The sequence below is a fragment of the Cucumis sativus genome, chromosome 6 (genome assembly GCF_000004075.3).
Source record: "Cucumis sativus cultivar 9930 chromosome 6, Cucumber_9930_V3, whole genome shotgun sequence".
NCBI lineage: Eukaryota > Viridiplantae > Streptophyta > Magnoliopsida > Cucurbitales > Cucurbitaceae > Cucumis > Cucumis sativus.
In genome coordinates this window covers 5,634,777-5,640,776 of record NC_026660.2, presented here as the reverse complement: position 1 = coordinate 5,640,776, position 6,000 = coordinate 5,634,777, and the positions used below count along the sequence as shown (strand labels likewise).

Below are 6,000 nucleotides of genomic sequence, written 5' to 3'. Positions count from 1 at the left end.
TCATAGGGCTATCACACGGTAATCCTATGGTTATCAACTTTTATATTTGCCAATTTTACAATTTAGAAAGTGTGGTGACATGAGTCCTATTGTCATAATTTTTTTCCTAATTTTGGAAGGGTCCTTTCTAAAATGTCTATGTTTTTTAAAATCTTCTTTCATATGTCTTTTAGATAGCATGATTTTTTCAAAAAAAAACATTATTTTGTTAAAATTTATTCTAATTTTAAACCAAAATATTATTTTGTCTATTTGAGAAACCCTAAAATCTTATTTTCGTGGGTTTACATTTGCAATCATATATATTTTTTTTTTAATTTTGAAGTTTATTGCAATAAAAAATGGAAATTTAAAAAAAATGAAAAAATTTATAAAATATTTATAATCAACAAAATTTTATCGCGGATAGTCAAGAAGATTATTATTCAAAGAATTTAAAATTTTACTATAGCTTGTAAATATTTTAATTTATTTTTTTAATTTTAATAATGCTCCTAAAACAATATTGTTTTTTTTCGAATATGAGAAACTCTAAATTATTTAGTATATGAATATAAACATAAATCTTTTTTGTAATTTTTTAAAACCAAGGTGAAGATTAATGGAGGATTTTTAATTTAATTTTTAAAGTAAAATTACATCAAATAACTCATACCACCAAATCAAGGATTTGTTAGGACGAAAATTTTGATCAATTAAATTTTGCCACATTATCTCATAAAAAACAGGTTCTTGTATGATAATTATAATTTTATTTGGTTTAGGTAATTAAAATTTTTAGATCTAATTCTTTTTTTTTAAGGATACGACTTGGGTCAATAGGTGCACCAAAGCATCCCACTTGGTGGACACTCTTTTAATACCCTTGTCATCTCCATAAATATTTCATTCATTGAAGCACAAGGTACATGATGGTGATCAAAATAAGGGCTCGAAGTAAGCCCTGAACAAAATAAATAGAATAAGTCAAAGTAAAAGCAGTGCAATTTAGCGAAATAGCCGTGGGAATAATCATAAAAAAATTGTTTCTCGATGACCAAGAGCTAGTGAAATTGCATATATTCTCCCATATATTTATAGTGCTTGCATATTTATTGTTGAAAATTCTGTTGTTTCTCTTCAATCAAATAGCCTAGATAGTAGGGGTGTAATTAGACTGGGCCGGGTCGATTTTCCTTAAAACCCGACCCAAAATATGCAGATCTTTCAATATTAGGAATCAACCCGACCCAAACCAGGTTGGGTTTTTTTTAAAATGATAAATTTGTTTATTCAATTGATTTTAAAAAATAAATTAAAAACACTCTTGACACTATCTCTTCCCTCTTTCTTCCCCTTCTCAACTGTTTTCTTCTTCTTTATTTTCATCCTTCTCTTTCATTCTTTCTCTTTCATCCTTCTCTTTCATTCTCTCTTTTCTCTTCATCCTTCTCTTTCATTTTTCCCTCTCTTTCTTCCCCCTTCCCTTCTCTTCTCTTCTCTTCTTCTCTTCTCCTCTTTCCTCCTCCTTCTCTCCTGTTTTCTTCCCCCTTCTCCTCTGTTTTCTCCCCCCTTCTCCTCTTCTGTTTCCTCCCCTTCTTCTTTTGACCAAGAGAACAATCAACAACTTCTTCAACTTTGTATTATTTTTAACAGATGTCAGATCATAGAAAAGACAGAACTTTTTTCCCTTTTTTTAGAACCATGTGAGCGAAAGACAAAACTTTTCTTCCTCTTTTTTCAGACCCACGTGAGCATAAGACGGAAGATAGAAGACCCACGAACGAAGAACGGCCAGGAACGAAGAATGGCGCAGATGGAGGAAGTCGCACGAATGGCAAACTAGGGTTTAATTTCAATTTAAAGTTTTGTTTTACATTTGAACCGAACCGACCCAATTCAATTCGGTAACAATACTGTTGAAGTCCAATCCAACCCGAACCGAACCGAATCAAGTCAGGTAAGTTCTTCGATTTGGTTCGGGTTTTTTAACCCCAACTAGATTGTGGCCACTCTCAAATTTGACAATATTTAGATCCAATTCAATTCAGGCCCATGATAGAAATTTGGACCAAATAAAATAGTGTAACTCAAAGTCAAAGTTCGTTCAAGTCCAATAAGCAAAATGAGCCCATACACAAATCCGTCAAGTAAATGGACCCAAGTTGTCCATGAAAATTCTTTATAAAGGATAATTTCCATTGAAGATTAAAAAGATTAACCCTTTCTCAAGGGATAGCCACTTGTATGAACACAGGAAAGCCACCTAATTGCATAACTTGTGTTTTACTTTTCCCTCTCATTTCACTTGCATATAGATCTACGTTTACAGAGGATTGAAAAAACTCTCAAGATTTTCTTGTTTTTTCTTTCTATACTGTATTTCTTGTTTTCTTATTTCTCTTGTTTTGGATTATGGTGAGATGAAGAGAAGATGAAGAGAGTAAGAGGGAGAAGATGAACACACGATGTTTTAAAGTGGTTCGACAAGGCCTACGTCCACTGTGCTTTAGAGAGCAAGGTATTATTTCTTTTCAATTTTTTGTGTGTGCAAAATATCAAAGAGATACAAGAGTATTTATAGACTACCCTATCACCTTTAGCTAAACTCTAGTTAGACAAGAAATTAAAACTTACAGATTTAACTATATGTCTTTTACAAAGAGATAACTCTTTTAGAAAAGAGTTATTCCCACACTTTCAAATGGGCTTATATCCACAAAATATTCCTAAGGAGCTAAAAGTTCAAAAGCACTAGGTAAGGGTAGGTATGGGTAGAGAGACTTCCATTAAAGCGGGGGATTATTCCTGATATTTTAGAAAGTGAGATGAATTACTTATAGGGAGAATTTACGCTTCTTGCAACTAAACTAAGGCCAAATGTGATATTTCGTTTTCATATGCAACGAGATCTTCTTCGGGATGGAAGAAAAGTTGTTACAGAGTGTTATGATGGTCTTTTACACTGGAGTCTATGCCTTTAAGTTTGATTATCATAACAAGTCTCTCCCTCTCTCATCCATATTCATCATCGATATACCACATTTTTATTTATTTTAAGCTTTATCAAAGACGAGAGACAAAGTAATAGAATGTGCTTTGTTATTTTAAGGATCATTTTTAAAAATAATGTAAAGTTTGAAACATATTTCAAAAATAAGTTGTTGCAAAACTATTTTTTAAAATAGGTGAAGTCGTATACCCTGTATACAGACTTCCATGAAGTGGACCCCACTTCTTGTATTTTTTTCTTATTTTTATATATATACTACACTGGGCCTCACATTTTTTATATTTTTAATTATTTATATATGTGGGTCCCACACATTTCACTTTTTCTTATTATTTATATATATATACCCACATATAATAATATATATATTAAACATTCAAATTCTAAAAATATATTTCTTTATTAAATTAATTTATTTCTTTATTTTTTATTTATTTCTTTATTTATATTTAAATATCACAATCTTCAACTTTTCTTATTAAATTCATTTTTCTAATTTAATTTAATTATTTCTTAATCAAAATTATACATTTTTTTTTCCAATTTTTAATATTTTTTAAAAAAACTCATATACTAACAAAAAAATATGTTATTAAAAATATATTAAACAAATAAAAGTAGTAATAATAATGGAGAGAAGTTGAAGTTACTAAAAAAAATAATAACACTTGTAGCCACCAATGCACATTGGTAATTGAATAAAAAAAAAGTTCATGTCAAAAGAAAAAAACAAGAATTGGTTCGATTACAAATTAAAAACTTAACGAATAATTTTCTATTGCAAATTTGTTATTATTATTATTTTTAGAGTAAGCTTCCACTTCTTTTAATTATTATTATTTTGTTTAATATATTTTTTAATAACATATTTTGTTAATTTATGTGTTTTTTTAAACACAAAATAAGAAAAAGATATATAATTTTGGTTAAGTAATAATTAATTAAATTAAAAAAGATGAATTAATAAGAAAAATTAAAGATTGAAATATTTAATATATATATATTAAAAAAAATTTATTCAATTAGTAATGTGCATTGTTGATTTATTATTATTATTATTATTTTGTTTAACAATAACTTCTTCTCATTATTATTATTACTATCAGAGAAAAATGAAATGTGTGAGACCCGTATATACAAATAATTAGAAAATAAAAACATGTGGGACCCAATGTAGTATATATATAAAAATAAGAAAAAATAGAAGAGGTGGGATCCATTTCATGGGACTCAAATCACCTATTTTTAAAAGTAGTTTTGCAACAACCTATTTTAGAAATATGTTTCAAATTTTACCTTATTTAAAAAAAATGTGAATTTAGATAGATTTTCTTTTTCAAAAGTTTTTCGAAAATAGAATATTTAACAAAATATTTACCCAATAAATTTTTGTCTATAATTGGTAAATAATTTCTCAATTTTTTTTATAATTGGTAAACATCTGTCAATTCAATCGATCTCAAGGTTGCAAATTATTGTTATTTTTTATATTATTGTTATTAATTTAAATAAGTTGAAAAAAAAATGGAACCAAATTTAGTCATGGAATAATTAAAGATCAAAATGAAATGATGGAAGAAAGATAAAGACCTCTATCAACTCATTAACATCAACTTTTTTTCTTTATTTTTTTAGTAGTAAAAGTGCAAGCGGAATTACAAGTGGTTGGAATTAAAGCCAAAAATGTGGAACAAAATATCAAACAATTATCCACCACTTCAACCTATCCATTCATTTGTGATTTATTTTTCTTTTTATCTTTTCAAAAACAAAAACAAATCAATAAATTGTTATTTTCTTCATTTCCCATTAAATTTTGTTGTAAAAAATTATAAACATTACATGCATTCTTAAATTCACAACCAAATAAATGGTTGCATATAACAAAATTATCATTTCAATCTCTTCTATTTATAAAACAATCCTTAATCACACTCAATAATTTTCCTCTCCCACTCTAATTATTAAAATAATAATAATAAATAAAACTCTCCCAAACTTTTGACTGCTTACATTTGTTTTTACCCTATCTCCAATAAGGGGAATATAAAAGGAATAAACTTAAAGTATATAATATATTCATATACTTTAAAATTTGCAACATTTTAGTATGTGAAAATTAATTTGGAGTTTTGTGTACCCATAAACCCTATGGATAGAGTGATTGGTTCTCTATATCTTATATCCATCAACTTCATATGAATAAATGGTGTCTGTTGAATGACTTTAACGTTTACATTCATACAACTTTTGTACGAGCATCTTAATTTTTCTTTTTTCTTTAAGAGAGGAGGATTATCATTTTTTGTATAAAAAGATAAAAGAATTAATATTTTTTATTTAGATAAGAATTTGAAATTAATATTTATAAAATCATTCATATAAAATTATTGTTAAGTAAAATTTTGAATGAGATATTATTAGTTTCAAGATAGGTTAATTAGTTATATTGATACATTTAAATATTAAAAATGAATCATACTTGGTTTGTTACGGTAAAAAATTTAATATTTATTTTATTTAACATGTAATAATATATTTAACATATAACAGTATACAATTTTTTCGTTTTCAAAATTATTATGGTTTTGTGGGGTTGTAAATGATATTTTTATTTTCGTTACCTTTCATTTAAAAACTTGATTATTATTTTATTTTAAAAAATCTCTTTGTGAATATATTATTTTTATGATAACTTTTTTAATAGTTATGTTATTAAACATTTATATTTAAATTATCTTTATAAATTTTACATGGTATGAAACTAGTAATATTTTTTAAAAAATTTAGGCAAGAAGGATCATGGGTGCACCAAATCTAAATCTAAACTGGCTTGACAATCTCTATACCATCCTTCATCCCATCATACGATCAAAAGCAATGTCGTTAATAAATGAAAAAGTACAAAGAAAGCTAGAAAGAAACTCGAAAAGTTATGCATAGATTACAAAGACGCATGCCAGTTAAGTGATATAGAAGAAATTCTACCATTCAAACAAAATGAAAAG

At 26.8% G+C, this 6,000-nt stretch overlaps 1 long non-coding RNA gene across 1 annotated transcript; it reads left to right on the top strand.

The window, feature by feature from the left end:
• Positions 1 to 1,483: 1,483 nt before the first annotated feature.
• On the top strand, positions 1,484 to 2,927 carry LOC105435766. Its single transcript, XR_969717.2, has 2 exons — positions 1,484 to 1,939; positions 2,409 to 2,927. It is a non-coding gene; the product is annotated as an uncharacterized LOC105435766 (long non-coding RNA).
• Positions 2,928 to 6,000: the final 3,073 nt, after the last annotated feature.